A 16,837-nucleotide genomic window follows, 5' to 3' on the forward strand; every position below is an offset into this window, starting at 1 on the left:
TTCTTGACAAAAAAAAAAAAAAAAAAAAAAAAAAAAGCTCAATAAGCATTGTTTTCCTGGATGTCTTACAAAATGTGTTTGATAATATAATGTAAGTGTATAGATAAAAAATCTACTCACCAAGTGATGCCAGGAAAACACATATAGAAGAAGTATTAAAGTTTCAAAGCTTTCAGGGCCAATGGCTCCTTCTGGGAGACAGGTTGAACAGGAAGGAACAGGGGTATAGGGAAAGGATTGGGGAGGTTTAATAAAAGGGGTACAGTTCAGGAAAGTCACCCAGAATCCTGGATCAGGGGAGACTTACCGAACAGGGTGAGAATGAAAAACTGATTGTTGGGGACTGCACCTGACGAGATTTTAAAGCTTGAGAGCTTAAAGGTGGAAATATGTAAGACAGAGATTACTGATAAAACACTGTACATGAGTTTTTAAGAGTGAAAAGCTAGGTGCACTGTATGTAACAGAGGTGGGAGGGGGACAGCAAAATATAGACAGGTTACAAAATGAAAGATGTAGAAAACTAAAATGGACTGAAGAAAGGAGTCGTCACTGTGAAGAAATGCTGGGGTTGAAGAAATTAATGTCAATTAGGTCCAAACTGGTGGCAAGACCAAGGATGTGCTGTAGTGTCAGTTTCCACCTGTGGAGTTCTGAGGAAGAATCCAGATGGCACATGTGGTGAAATAGGCACTGATGTCATGTCCTGTCATGTCGCTGGTTCTCGCCAACCACCTGGCCTTAATTTATGTCAGTTTCCTCAGGCTCAACATTTCTTCACAGTAACTAATCCTTTTTTCCCTCTCTTTTAGTTTTCTACATGTTTTATTTTCTGACCTATCTATTTTTTACCACCTCTCCCTCCGACCTCTATCACATACGATGCACTTAAGTTTTTTGCTCTTAATAACTCCTGCGTGACATTTTGGCAGTAATCTTGTTCTTATGTATTACTATATCGTCCACCTTCAAGCTCTCAGACATTTATATCTCATCTGGTGCAATCCCCAACTGTCAGTCTTTCCTTCTCATTCTGTCCAGTACGTCTCCCCTGACCTAGGGTTCTGGGTGACTTTTCCGAAATCTACTGTTTTTTTCCTAAACCTCCCCAAGTCCTTTTCCTTCACCCCTCTTCCTTCCCCTTCAACCATTCAGGCAGAAGAAGGAGACACTGGTTTCTAAGGCTTGCAAACTTTAATACTTTTGTGTTAGCAGAAGAGCCAACACAGTGTTACGAGTGGAGGCCGAAATGCACGCGTTTTAGCTCACGCAGGCTGGCGTGAGGAGGGAAGAACTATACTGACGTGAGGTCTGGAACATGACAAGGAATGAGAATTCAGAAAGCGGATGTACTTAGTTTGATACTTAACTTTAATCCATTAATGATGAACGTCGCTCTTGACGGTACATGATTCACAATATTACCTGTTCAAAATACATTCTTGAAGATAGTAATTATAGTAACTAAATATGGCGCCTTGCTAGGTCGTAGCAACGGGTGTAGCTGAAGGCTATGTTAAACTGTTGTCTCTGCAAATGAAAGTGTATGTAGACAGTGAACCATCACTAGCAAAGTCAGCTGTACAACTGGGGCGAGTGCTAGGGAGTTACTCTAGACTAGACCTGCCGTGTGGCGGCACTCGGTCTGCAATCACTGATAGTGGCGACACGCGGGTCCGACGTATACTAACGGACCGCGGCCGATTTAAAGGTTACCACCTAGCAAGTGTGGTGTCTGGTGGTGACACCACAAATACCTTTTATATGTGTGTTCTCCTATCACCACTTGGTGAGCAGATTTGTTTTATCTACCCCTTCACATTACATTTTCAAAAACTGAAAATGTGTTTGATGTATTATAATTCAATTAATTTCAGAACTTCGTTACCAAGTATGGTAGGACCAGTTATTATAAACAACAGACCACACTCATTTCTTCATAGCTGCATGTCATATAAATCAACTTTGTGTGCAGAGATACCCTTTGCTGTTTCCACCTGTTTGCCATCGCTGGTTTCCTAGATTGACTTTTCGTTCAGCTTAGTCTTGCTTTGTAATAATACCTTTTACATTTATTTCTTATGTATCTACATCAGTATTTTAAATACCATGTTGTTCGATAATTTATTTTACTTTTAAACCATTTCATCAATTTTTTTTCAACACTTGTCTCTCCCTCCCCATCTATTTGCTGTCTACAGGCCCTCCCTGTAGGTTCCTCTCCCCTATTTAAGTGCCATCTCCTGGCATCTCTCATCAGTCATTCTATGTCCTCTCAGGATGTCTGACAAGTAAAGTACTGTTACATATTTAGACTTCTTAGATAGTAAACAAGTTTATAAAATGCTTTTATGGTGGTTACTGATGAGTTATTTTTCAACATTATTTAGTTTATGTAGTGATACATTTTTAATAGAAGACAAGTTCATGTAACATTTATCATTTTTGTTTTATGAAGTATGTGGTTGAATTTTTTCATGATAGCTATGTATTATACTTGCTGCTAAAGATGCGTACTGCAACATACTTATCTGTTTGACTAATTCAATTGCACTTTGTGGTTTGATACTAAGTAGAGATGATTGGATAACGGTCTCAGGGGCTGAAATCAGTTGTGGTTTTTAAAATAAAAAGAAAATTGCAACTGGTGCTGGAATTTTATTAAAAATCAAGACTGCAGTTGCGGAACCTGCATCACCAGGCTTTATATGCCGGATGAGAAATGAATGCACTGTGCTGGAACCACACTTCTGCAGCTTGAGAGACTGCAGAAGAGAATGTAGGTGCAGGATGAGTGAAGACAGGGTCCTGGGGCAGGGATGAAATGGGTGTGGGGGCAGGGCTTTAGCTGAGATTGAGGCCAGGGGAATTATGTGAAGCACTGTCCCTGACTTCACTCATCATGACCCACAGTCTCTTCTACAGTCAACCTTTTCTCTGTTCTGTCACTGTCTCTCAAACCACTGTTTCAAGTCATCTATTCTACAACTCCAAAATGTACGAGTGTCACATTAGACAGAGCACTTGCTCACAGGAAAAATTGCATGAACATGAAGTAGCTGCTGGAAACAACAATGCGCGCAAACTAGCAGGCACTACATGGCGTGCACAACCCAGGGCAATAAGGACTACAGCTTTCGCCTTGTGTTTCTCTGCTGCAGAGTACATATGTCCTGTATGCTGCAACTCCAGCCACACCAGACAAATGGACATATCATTCAATGTGTGTATGGCATATTTGGGTAGGAGTTCTCTTCTGGGTAAATCAACTGCCTGGTGTAATTCTTCTTATTTGATGCCTTTTTGGTGACATGCATATCAATGACGACAAAATTGTGATGAGAACAACCCCCCCCCCCCCCCACACACACACACACACGCCTGACCTGAGCAGTGAAAGCCACTGACTCAATCAGGAATCGAACCCGGAGTCATTAGATTGGAAGTCAACAACACTAATCAGAAGACCATGAGCTGCTGACATATCATCACAGGACGTCTGAGACCCGCACCAACTGCCCAACTATAGTGCAAGCTGGTATCGATCCCCCTAGTATCTGACCTGAAGTGGCAGCCAAGAAGGAAAAAAACAACCATTTACATCTAAGGGCCATCCCTTTCCATGGATATCAATCTGCCTGCTACTAATTTCAATCAAGAAGTTTCCAGCTCGTAACAGAAAATCTCACTATACACTGCAACAAATCACTGTAGAAACTTGACGAGGAAATAAGTTCATCTGGGAGATTGGTCTATAGTAAAGGAAGAATTACTCAGAACACACAGAGTAGTGGAACATACGGAGATCTTTGCACAGACTACTTTTCGAAGTTGCAAGAAGCAGAATCAACATGAAGAGACAGGGATTATTAAATGAACCATTGGTGTACGACAGTGGGCAGGAGCAGACCACTACCCACCTCATCGAGGGTGAGTTATGCCCAAGCACCAGCACTGATGAGAAGCTCTTGGAGGTTACCCCAAATGTGCTAGAGGAAGCCAGTTTAGGTAGGAACCACTCGTTTAGGTCTTCGAGCAGTTAGATTTGAATTGGTTTTTCTTGTAGTAGACAGTCACTTGTTAAAGATTTTTTATAGTTTCCTTTTTATGGTCTCTTAAGTTATTTGATTAGGCCGTAACAGCTTAGTCATCTGTGTATATAAATTTCTCATCCCTGTAATATAACATGATTGTTTATACACAATTTCTAGTTCTACAAATTTTATCTTTATAAAATTTCATCCATTGTTTGTCATTATATACAGTGTTTGATGCTTCTGGTATAATTAAATAAGTAAAACATCTTTATCTTTAGCAGCCTGTATCCCAGGATGTTTTTGGGTCTAAACAAAACAAAATGTGTTTATTACTTTAACGTGAATTGTAACATAAGTTCAATTCAAAAACATATGAGACTGCTTTTCATGACTAAACTTATCATGGCTATGTTAAACTTCAGAAGGAAAGAAGAGAAATCAATGAAGAGGTCATCAAAACGGGAGCACAAGCTTGGATTAGGGATGTACGTCTCAAAGGAACCACCCACCATATAATGGAAAATCTAAATGATTATTATAGTCAAGAGAGATTTGAATTGCCCTCCTCCTGATGCAAATCCAATGTCTTAACTACTGTGTAACTCATTTGGTTTGGAACGAAGTACGGAAGTAAGGAGGAGCACGATTTAAGGTCCTGCTGATGACTGGGTCATTAGTGATGGGCCACAAGTTCACTGGAAAAAAAAAATCTTTTACTAGTGATTAAACTGGGGTCACATGTAATATATGTTTGGAAAGGATGCTAGAAAAAAGGTGAGAGGGGGGAAGCAACAGCAGCATTTCACATCCTGTCATCAATGTCGTTATTAAGAAAGGGCCCAAGTTGAGACTGGACTAATATGTGGAAGGAAATAGATTGTATCTGTTAAAAAGAACCAACCTGGAATTTGCCTAAAGTGTTTTAGGAACAACTGGCGAACAACCCATATCAAGACGATCGAGTAGTGAAATAAAGCTAGCATCTGCCAAATGTCTATCCAGTTCCTTAATTAGTTTCAACTTATTTGATGGGAAACAAGAAATTAGTGACAGGCCTATAAGTGGGGTACTGTGAGAATTGTAATAGATTTAGTTGAGGTTGTGGATCAAACCATCATTAGTATGGTTCAATGTTTAACCTAGTATTAAAAAGGTCTAGTTGAAATTTTGATTGCATTTATTGTTTCTGTCTTCCTTTTGCTTCACTACTTGATTGCAAAAGCATAAATGTTATTCAAAAAATTCAAGTGTATCTTTTGTGTTTATGATATTAAGCATCTTAAGCTTGGTGAATCTGGCTATATTTTGAGAACTCGGATGTCTTATAAGTTATAATCCATTACAATAGTAACACAAGTACTGTATATAAATAAAATGTAAAGGAAAGCATTACACTTTTGTGAAAAGTTGCACTCACTTGAAAAAGAGGTATTATTTCAGAAACCTCTGAGTCCTTAAGTGGTTTTGGCAGAATTGCAAGATAAAAAATGACCCTTTGCTGAAACACAAAAAAGTAAATAGTATCTTATTTACATAAATAAACTACTTTAAACAAACAGAAGAATTACTTACATGTCAAAGGAAGTGAATCAGGACATTTTACCATATCTGTGAAAAATTATCTCAGAATATTTGTAGTGTGTGCATTATTCTACTAAAGCAATATTATGAAAAGAATACTTGCTACTCACCATATAGTGGAGATTCTGAGTCGCAGATAGGCACAACAAAAAGACTGTCATAAAGTAAGCTTTTGGCCAACAAGGTCTTTGTCGAACACACACACACACACACACACACACACACACACACACACACACACACACACACACACACACACACACACACAAAATGAAGCTCTCGCACACATGACCACAGTCTCTGGCAGCTAGAGCCAGACTGCGAGCAGCAGCACCCAATGGGAGAGGCAACCAGATGGGGGAGGAAGAGCTAAGCTGCAACCACTGTCCTGCTTTCTACATGGGCATGACAACCAACAAGCTGTTTTGACTGTGTGAATAGCCACCAAAACGCTGTGGCCAAGAAACAGCAGGACCACCCAATATAACATTCTTCATTTCAATGACTGCTTCACAGCTTGTGCCATCTGGGTCCTTCCCACCAACACCACCTTTTCTGAATTGCTGAGGGGGAACTCTCCGTGCAATATATCTTATGTTCGCATAACCCTCTTGGCCTGAACCTTTGTTAGTCATTTTTTTACCCATCTAGCTGCTTCCCTGTTCCCATTCCAGAACTACACAGCCCTCATTCCACCAATGCACCCAGTCTTTTTACTTCTCTCCTTTTCCACTATCTCCCCCCCCCCCCCCCCCAATTACTCCCAACCTCCGTCTAACCTGCAAACTGCATATAACCGCCTTACTCTCCACATCATCCCTGATCCCTGCACACTCCCACAAACAGCACTTTACCATCCTCCACCCCTACCTTGCTATCCCTCCCCTTGTCCATCCCCGCCTCCTCCTTACCCCCACCTGATTGCCTCTCTCATCGTGCACTATTGTTCGCAGTCTGGTTCCAGCTGCTAGTGATTGTCGTCATGCGTGTATGTGTGTGTGTGTTTGTGTGTGTGTGTGTGTGTGTGTGTGTGTGAGCGCGCGCGTCGTCTATGTTCGACAAAGGCCTTCTTGGCCCAAAGCTTACTTTCTGAGTCTTTTTTTGTTGTGCCTACCTACGACTCCGCATCTCCACTCAATAGTGAGTGTAGCAACTACCCTTTTCATAATATTGTTACAGTCCATTCTGGATTTTCCATTATTCTATTAAAATAATGATAAGGTAGTCTAAGAAAAGCTTAGAACGCATGGAAATGTATTACATGAGGTTAAATCTCTATTCACTGAATAAACTCAGGCACTGAGTAGCAGACAGGCATGTAAAAATGTAGGTTATCAGCAAAGTTTGTGAAACTTCTTCATAAGAAAGCTAACAAATGAATACACAGACAGTGCACACAGAAGCATTCATTCTATCACTGCTGCAGCTTTCATAAACACCATCACTGTTGTCATCACATTGACAATGACTGTGAAATGGAGCAGTAGTGATTACTTGTTATTAGAGCACTCAATAAGAATTTTACCAGTACTGCTTCATAGTTAAAACATCTAAACTCTGTACATTACCTGAAGAAAAACCATGTCAGGCAATCATGTATTCTCTCCAACTTTTACTCAAACCTAAATTTAAAACACAGTATTAAAATATCACATTTTGATAACCAAACGCAAACTAAAACTATGAATCAGGACACTGCTGCTTGATGAACATTTGGCAGAAAATGATAGGCCCACCTAATAACTAACACAAAAGGTCAGACTCTATACACAATACAAATTTGTACACTTGTCTCACTGTTAGCAAAAATAGAGGTGTACAGAAACAAATAAATCACAAACACTGCAAACTGGAGGTCCTCTTTCTGGATAATGAGCCAAACTTATGCCAAGGTTAGTTACAACTACTTCCTCCCACTTCAGTGACTAGCAGGTGGAACAATAATACGGGCTCGTCCGCTTCACCAGCTTCACCTGGTATGCAAATGGATAAACTGGAATGCACCAGCATTACAAAATTATTGTTGTGGACATTCAACCCATGGTTTATAAGATGTCTACAGTTCCATTTTCCACAGTTAAGAGATGGATGGTAAATTCAAGGATGCCACATCTCTCTTGAAAATGATCCACACAAAAGAAATCAAAAAACTCCAATCATATAGGAAAACAACTAAGAAGTGCTTCATATGATGATTGTGACTAAAAGAGAAAAATAACTGAAGTCTTAAGTGTATCAGAAGAAAGAGTGTGATATGTTTTAATTTAAAATTTAGCTATGAGATAACTCAGTACAAGAGGGGCTACTGTAGAAGACGGATGATGGAAAATTTGAAAACAAATTTCTCAGCCATATATGGACAATTCTGAAGGGAATCGAATTGATTTTTTGTGTCAGTTTGTTGCTATGGATGAGTTCTGGGTCACATGAGACACAAAACAGCGGTGAGCAACTTCCTGCAACAAAAAAGCTGATACCAATTTCAGATGCCAGAATTTTATAGCCAGTGTCTTCTGGGATGATAAGGTACACCACTACATTAGATAAGAAGTATTTGAGAGGATGCCATGCTGGCACTAATGATTATACAATGGCCTTGGCTGCAGCTTCTCATGATGTGTTTTCGGCTACATCACCACCAGATCTGTGGCATAAGAATACAATATAATACAAAATAGAGACTTGTACATTACAATGAATCAGTCAAGCTCAGTAACACACCTTTAATATCGATTCACAGTATCTTGTCGCTTATAAACATTTCATGACATCTGGGCCCAAACTGGCTTAGGCAGTAAAGCATGTTATAAGGCAAAGTCATTGCCTTTAAGCAGCATTAGTGACAGTATAACACTGTTTATAGCAACAGGAATATCCAACGTATCAACACTTCTTACAAGTACATGTATCATTTAACTTTAGTTATATAAAAAACTGGCATGAGAGCTGTAATATGTATGGATGGAAGAGTTACATTAACTACTTTTTTCCTTATAATATCAAAAGTAACTGATACATGGTGGATCAGATCACAAAAATTAACATAGGAGATGGCAGTAGGGAAACACTTCAATAGTGTGTAGCACTAGCCTGCATTATTAGCCTACTCTTCTGTAGTTTGTTGGCTGTTCCTGCTATTTTCACTTTCCAGTTCACACACTATGAGGTTCACTGCATGACTGTGCACTTTCTATCACTGTGGAGGTCTATTTACCCATGAGAGACTGATCAAAAGGAAGTAGAATGAGAATTGGAGCTTCAAAAACTAAAAGACATCATGAAACGAAAGCTCAAAAAGTAATAAGACCTGATTATTTTACGACTGATTATTTTCTGTGCAATTTGTAACACTGGTGCGCGATGGGTTATTCGCATGGGAAAGATTGCATAAATGCATGTTTTTATACTTTAATTTACCATCTGCAGTTATGACACGAGGAGACACGTTTCATTTTCATTACTTAAACTGGCATCATTTAAGTAATTTTGAGCTGCCTTGTAACCACAAAGAAGGTAGGCTAAAGTGTGGGAGTGGACTCTACCCAGCAAAAGCAAAAAATAAAGTTTATAGTGTTCTGAATGAAGTGGAACAAGACTGCAGATGCAGTTATATAATGAAAGTTAGATCTCCAAAACCATGAAGAACTGGAAAGCATTATGCAGGAGAGTGCAGTCAAAATTCCATTGTTGTGTTGTATTAGGTAGTTTGCAGTGTGTTTATAATACTGTTACTAAACTGTTAAACTGCTATTTTGTTTCTGAGACATCATCACCATCCCACCATATATAGGTGAATAACTCATTGTAGAACAATAAGCGTTACGCATCTTATCCTTCTGTTGTTAGGAAAATTTAATATTATTGTACAGTACATCTAAGCTCACCAACAGAATTTAGCAAGAGGAATTGTTTTTTATTATTATTTATTTTATGGCCTTCATTGGATCACTCTAGTCAAAAATACAAAGTTGTAAACAAGTTGTTACACAGGGATACAATTTGGCTAAACAATAAATTAATATGATATTTAGGTAATATAATTATTAGAGTCTATTCTTATATTAAAGGTGTTTTGCTCTTCTGTCTGCCCAATATTTCTTCATTCTTTCAGATATTTTCTTTCTTTCTTCATCTGAGACCACTCTTCCTGTACTTCTTTTATTGATTTTCATTTGTAGTCTGGTTTGCGGGTCTTGCAGTATTCTTGTTTTCTCTGTCTTGTTTTTTAGGTCATCTACAGTAATTTGGAGTTCTTTTATATCTTCCTTAATTTCTGTGATCCATTTAACATCGCTCTTGCTATTCCACAATTTTTCTATTTTTTTTTCTAATTCTGTTTTCTGGAGTTCTCATCAGATGTCCAAAGAATGAGATGCGTTTCTTCCTGATCGTGCTCATGACTGGTTCTATTTTCTTATAAACTGTTTCATTTGATGCTCTTCTCCGATGTCCATTTGTTTTATACTGTTTATTTATACATGTCCTAATTCTTCTTCTTTCTATTTTTAGTATTCTGTCAATTTCTGCTGTATTAATTGTTTTGAAGATAGTTTCAGTTGCATACGTTATTTCTGGTTGTGTAACTGTTTTATAGTGTTTTAACTTTGCATCTATAGATAGGCATTTTTGTTGTATGTAGTTTTGGTAAAGTAATTTGCGTAGTTCAGTTTTTTTATTCTATTCTGCCATGATGCCTTCTCATTTAGATTGCATGTTATTATTTCGCCTAAATATTTAAATTTATCAGCAATTTTGATTTCCTGTTCTCCTATTGTAATTTTGTTTGCAAGTGGTGGATCAGTTAGCATAATCTCTGTTTTTTCAAATGATATTCTAAGGCCTACTTTCTCTGCTATTTCTTGTGGTGATTTAACTTGTTGCCTGGCTTCTTGAACGGTGTTGGCTAGGAGAGCAAGATCATCAGTGAATCCCAAGCAGTTTAAGCTAATATCGTCTTTTGCACTTCCAATTCTTATCATCTTTGGATTGTCCTTGTACCATTCTCTCATTATGTATTCCAGTGCACAGTTGAACAGTAATGGTGATAGGCAGTCACCTTGCATTAAGCCTGTTTTTATAAGGATTGGTTCCAAAATTTCTCCTCTAAAATTCATTTTTGATTTGGTGTTGGTTAGAGTGAGTTGTATTATTTTAATTAGTTTTGGATGGGGTCCTAGATTTCTTAAAATTTTTAATACTGAAGGTCTGTGGAGACAATCATATGCCTTCTTAAAATCTACAAATGTTATTGCCAGAGGTTTGTTCCGTTTCTTGTAGTATGCCATAATCAATTTTAAACTAATTATCTGCTCTGCACAGCTTCTCCATGGTCTGAAACCTCCCAGATATTCCCCTAACTCCTGTTCTAATTGCTCCTCGATTCTTTCATATAGGATCTTGGATAGAATTTTGTATGTGCAATCTAGGAGAGAGATTCCTCTGTAGTTGTCTGGGTTGCTCTTATCTCCCTTTTTGTGTAGTGGGTGGATGATAGCTGTGGTCCAATGTTCGGGGAATCATTCTGTTACCCAAATTTTTGTTAGAGCCATGTGTAAGGAGGTCTTGACTGTGTCACTTGCATATTTCCACATTTGAACAAGAACCTGATTTTCTCCACATGCCTTATAATTTTTTTGTTCTTTAAGAATTTTTTCTACTTCTTGGAAAGTTGGAGGGTCTAGTTTGTTAGGTTTGGTTTTTACTGGGGTTTTTATGTTGATTTGTAAGGATTCTTTGGGTACCTCGCAATTCAGAAGTTTGTTAAATGCTTTTGCCATGATTTCTGCATTTTCCTTGTTACTGTGTGTCCCATCTTCATCTTTCAGTATTAGTGTAGGGGCCTCATATTGTTGTAGTTGTTACCCAAAGATTTTATAGTAGTTCCTGGTGTCGGTTTTATGATAATTACCTTCTATAGAGTTTATAATATCTTTATGGAATCCTCTCTTGATTCTTCTAATATTTTGTGTGAATTTTTTTCTTTCATTTTTTAGGTTGATGGAATTATCTTCAGTTTTATGTGTTTGAAACTTTAACCATGCTTGGTGTCTATCTTCATGGAATTTGTCACATTCTGATGTCCACCATGCATGTTTCCTTTGGGGGTTCAACGGAGCTAGATTCTCTGCTTCTTTTTTAAGATTAGACACTAGTTGTTCTAGATCGTCTGTTAATTTGATGGTTTGTGTTATTTGTTGGTATTTATTATTTTTAATTAGCTGGTGTGGGTCAAACCTCCTTTTTATTTTATTAGTTTTTCTGGTCCTCTTCTTTAACGGAGTGAATTGGATTTTAATTTTAACTACATAATGGTCTGAGCCTGTGTCTACTCCTCTCAGTACTTTAACATTGTGGACCTCCTTATGAAAATTTTTGTCCATGGAGACATGGTCTAGCCGCCACTCCCCCTTCCTCCAGTCTGGATGTTTCCATGTTTTAAGTTTACTTGGCTTCCTCTTAAAGTATGTTGATTTAGATATAAGGTTGTGTTCTCTGCAGAGCTCTACAAGTCTTTGATCATTTTTGTTCGTAAATTTATGTGGACTCCATTTTCCAATTATATCTTTATATTTCCTTTCTTTTCCTAACTGAGCATTGAAATCTCCCAATAATATTTTTACATTCTTTTTATTTACTCTGTTCACAGTTTGTTCTAGAAGGTCCCAAAATTTATCTACCTCTTCCTTTGTTTTTGTTAGACAATTTTTTTCATTTGTTGGGGCATGAGCATTTATTATTGTATAGGTTTTATTCATTGTTTTAAAGCTTAGAGTCGCAATTCTTGGTGATACTGCTTGGAAATCCATTACTGAATCTATTATTTTTATGTTTACTAAAAACCCTGTTCCAAACTGGGGACATTGTTTCATTGCCCTCAGTCCTGGTTTCCCATTATAAATTCTGTATCCTTGTGATCCGAATGGGTCCTCTGTGGTGTTTCTCATTTCTTGGATCCCAGTTATTAAATTTTTTTTGTTTATTTAGTTCATCTGTGAGCTCCTTGAGTTTTCCGGTCTGACTGGGATTAATAACATATCAGAAGCTGTTGAGAATGGTGGCGGTATCTGAGAAAAGAGAGGCAGCAGCAGAAAAGTGCTCTGTTTGGTGCAAAAAGGGAAAACATGACTGCATTTATTTCTTGGTTACAAGAAAGGGAATCATGTTACAGAAGGAATAGAAGTTATGGGCTTTATCTTCCAGCAGAATTGAACATAAACATACTCTTCTAAAGTTCACACAAAGGATTTTCACAGAATTATGAAGGAGACAATGTCACAATGTCTCTCTCTCTCTTTTTTGCTGCAGGTACAACCATGGCCTAAATCATCGACCGACGAAGCATCATATTTGCATCAAATATTTTTCGCATTGTGTGCCCTGAACCAAAATTTTATGCTTGGAATGAGACTGAGGCTGGAAGAGATGCAAATCAGATGTCATCTGGCGTTACCTCATTTCTAGATGAGGTAAATTTTGATAATTCAATCACTTGTACCAGGCTCTCTGCAGACTGATGGAAAGGCCAAAACAAGAACACATGTTATTGATGATCTAGTTTATTGGTTACAAAACAAAGTACATGCTAACATTTCTATGATTATTGTATTCTTTCTTGTGAGTGGATATTCATTTTCACCCACAGACAGGGTTTTTGGCATTGCAGAAAAGTCTCTTCATAAGTTCTCAGACATCATCAGACTTGAGGAACACCAAGAGATTTATCAGGCTGTGGTAGCTGTAAAATTTCTAGGCAAATAATGGTTTGTATGAGACTACAAGACGCTTGCCAAGAATTTTAAGAAACTGGATAGGGATTAAAGAAATTAACAGAGTGACTGAAGAAAGGTGACACTAAGAAACAATGTTGATAACCTGCTACACACAAGATTTAGAGAGAACTTGAAAGAGGTTGGTAGTTTGCAATTTTATGTTTCAGCACTCAACATGGAGGTGACATCAGCTGAATCTGATAGGCCGAATCTTCAGATGATGACTATGACTATTTGAACAAGGAAGAAGGACTAAGTGGAAGAGTGTAACACATTTATCTACTGTCAACTTATTAATAACTTTATTTTCTCATGTGATGGGCTGTGTCAAATAATAAAATCAACAAAAAATGGAAATGAACATTTCAAATCATGTTATGTGAGAAAACGATTGGATCAAAATGTATTTTGTACAGTGAACTGGTTCAAAATGTATTAACTGCAATTTAAAAATTAAAATGGTGCCTTAATTCATTGGGAAATGATTTCAATCATGATTCACTCTGGAACATAATCCAAATACCAAGCTGCTGCCGCCTCTGAGAATTTTGGCATATATCATTTGGTTAGGAAGCAAAACTTCCTGTAAAATTATGATCTGAGGACTTAATACGATTTGAAATGTTGCTCCTTTTTTTTTAAAAAAAAAGGAGCATTATACCAAGCCCCTGTGGTCACTTCCTACATTAGAATCTGAGCAGCACTGAAATGTAACTGTTACGCCCATATATTTATGGCTACTTTACCATTTTTTTTGTATAATGAAAGTTAAGTGACACATTTACTTGTAATAAGCATTGCAAATGACAGTTAGCCTGTCATCATATGCATTTTGTGGTAATTAACTTATAACATGTTGTACTGCCTGGGCGTTGATGTTGTAACGGAATCTACTGACATTAAAGGTGTGTTACTCAGCCTCACTACTTCGCCGTAATGCATGTGTGTCTATCTCATCTTACCCTGTATCTGATGATGGGGGAACCTAAATGTGCCACAAGAAGTTAAAAATGAAGAAAAAATTTTGGTGACCTAGACATGCATACAATAATTAATGAAAAGGTACACTTTTCCATTACTGATTACCTTGCAATGCATAAAGTAATAACTGGAAAATTCTAGAAACATTTCCTGGGGTGGGGGTGGGAGGACTTCTTGAGAAGAAGCCTTGACTAATACAAGAAAATCTTGTCTCTCACCAAGAGAGGTATGCAAATGCATCTGCACTTTTTCGTGCTGAGAAGGAGACAGTGGCAATGGGAAAGAGATGAAAAAGTATAAAGAGTGAAGTTAATATACATTAGAGACGGAAAAGTATAAAGGATGAAGGTAATATGCACTGGCAGTGGTATAGAAAGAGTGAAGGAGACAATTGCAGGCTGAGAGAAAGAGAGAGACATGGTGGGCAGTGGGACATAGTTGACAGTGACACAACAGTGCAAGAAAAAGAGTGAAGGAGACAATGCCAGTGGGAGAGGAATAAAGAGGAGAAAGTAAAAGTGGGAGAGGGCAAGCAGTAATGAGAGACAGAATTTATGACAATAAGAATGAGGAAGAGAGAGATAGTGAAATGAGAAGAAACACTAACAATGGGAAGGGATGAATACGGAGACAGTAGCAGTAAGAGAGAGACATTGATAGTGAGAGGACACAGTATTAGTAGAACAGAACAAAGGGGATTGTGGCTGTAAGATGGGGCAGTGACAGAGACACACAAAGACATAATGACAATGGGATGGGCTGAAGCAGTGAGTGAGAATGGGCAAGTGAGAGTGGATGAGTATGAGTGACTTTTTCCAATACATTGGCCTACATGAACCTTACACCGTGTATCACAGTCTTGCTAGGATTGGATGAAGGCCTTGTAGAACTGAAGCATGTATGTTATGTCTGCTTCTCATTATTGACAGCTAAGGCATTATAATTTGCTGAATGTGTTTTGGCCTTTAAATTATTCCAACAGCAACAACATAAGCTTGACATCAGAAGTGATTTTCACAAAGCTCACCATAAGTTTAAAACTGAGGACACTTTCCTTCATCTGCGGTACAGATAGATTAAAAATAATCTAGGACACTTAAAACTCATGTACACAGACTTCTATTGATGACTACTTAAAATCTGTGGTACTTGCTTCAGTACCCAATCACTATATTCTTTTCTGTAGCTCTCAAATTCTTGTTGGGCTTGGTAAAGCGCATGCCATGAAACCAAGAGGTTATGGGATCGAATCCTGATTGGACCACAGTTTTTTAAATATGTGTTTTAACCTAGCCTTTGCCTCTCAATGATGTGGGGAGTCACCAGAAATAACATGGTTTGGATTAGTTGTTAAACTGTAAGTCCCCTTCCTCCAATCGGACAACTGGGGAAGATTAGGGATACACAAGTCGCCGAAGTGGTGTTCAATTCAAAGACTTGCCCAGGTCATGGAGTCACTTAAAATTATTTATTATTATTAATGCAACATTGAAAGACAGCACACAATTCCTGGACAGTACTGGAGATCCTGTTGTGTACTATATTGCAGTAACTACAACAGAATATTTCACTTAAAATAGATCCTTCAGGAGCACATTTTCTTATTCATGCCTTTCTTATCAGCAACTCAGCACCTAAAAAATAATCTGAAAAGGAGGAACCTTATCATAGGAGTAGTAGTGCCTAAAAGCCATATTTCTGAAACAGTTCAACAATATCTTGCAAAGCATATCTTTGAAATATCATAGAAAATAACCTGTATAGCATTATCCACTCATAAAAACCTGTCGTACCACCATTTCCAGTGGTATACAATGATATATGGGTGAGCAATATCCTGAATCTCACTGGAAGCAACTCAAGACTTTGCCTGGATTCTAAGAGCGAGATCAGGTATGTTGACTGTGGGTTACAATATTTTTCCCAGACAATCCTGTGGTATCAACTGTGCACTGAAGAGAGATTCTTTAGTTTAAGGAGGTTGGGGGCATGTCCTCAACTGTTCCACTTTTAGGAGGATGGTCATCAATCTGAAATGTCACACTACTCTCAGCAGGGGTGCCAGGTCCCCCCCAAATAGTAACACAATCATAAATGCTTCAGTTTGTCCATGTAGTTATTTTTACTTTAGCAGCAAATGATAAGGCAAAGACATTGCTTACACTGGTTCCCCTCTTTTGTTGTATATATAACTCACAGAAGAAAAGAAACAATGAGCAACTAAAGTAGAATAAATTACTCTGGCTTGAAACCTTAAAGAAAGAAGCCATGGTTTTCTGAAATCTGATCAATGCAGAATTCATACACAAACAATAAATCCTGGTGGTTGAAATTTTATGTGATGAGCACATTATTCATTTTCGTTCCAAGTCCAGTTACCATTCTAGACCTAGTCCTATACATTAAAATGCAACAGAGAGTATAAGCTGTGATACTGCTGTCTCTAGTAACAACAATTCATTCAAGTCC

The 16,837-nt window shown here is 38.0% G+C and overlaps 1 protein-coding gene across 1 annotated transcript in view; it reads right to left on the reverse strand.

Moving 5' to 3' along the window:
* Window positions 1-5,535, reverse strand: part of LOC126259414 (uncharacterized) — a 188,946-nt gene extending 183,411 nt beyond the window's left edge. Inside the window, exon 1 of the mRNA XM_049956194.1 lies at window positions 5,455-5,535. The gene's annotated coding sequence lies outside the window, so the exon portion shown is untranslated. The remainder of the gene's footprint in view (window positions 1-5,454) is intronic.
* Between the last annotated feature and the right edge of the window lie 11,302 nt (window positions 5,536-16,837).

This window comes from Schistocerca nitens, chromosome 5 (assembly GCF_023898315.1).
Source record: "Schistocerca nitens isolate TAMUIC-IGC-003100 chromosome 5, iqSchNite1.1, whole genome shotgun sequence".
Lineage (NCBI taxonomy): Eukaryota > Metazoa > Arthropoda > Insecta > Orthoptera > Acrididae > Schistocerca > Schistocerca nitens.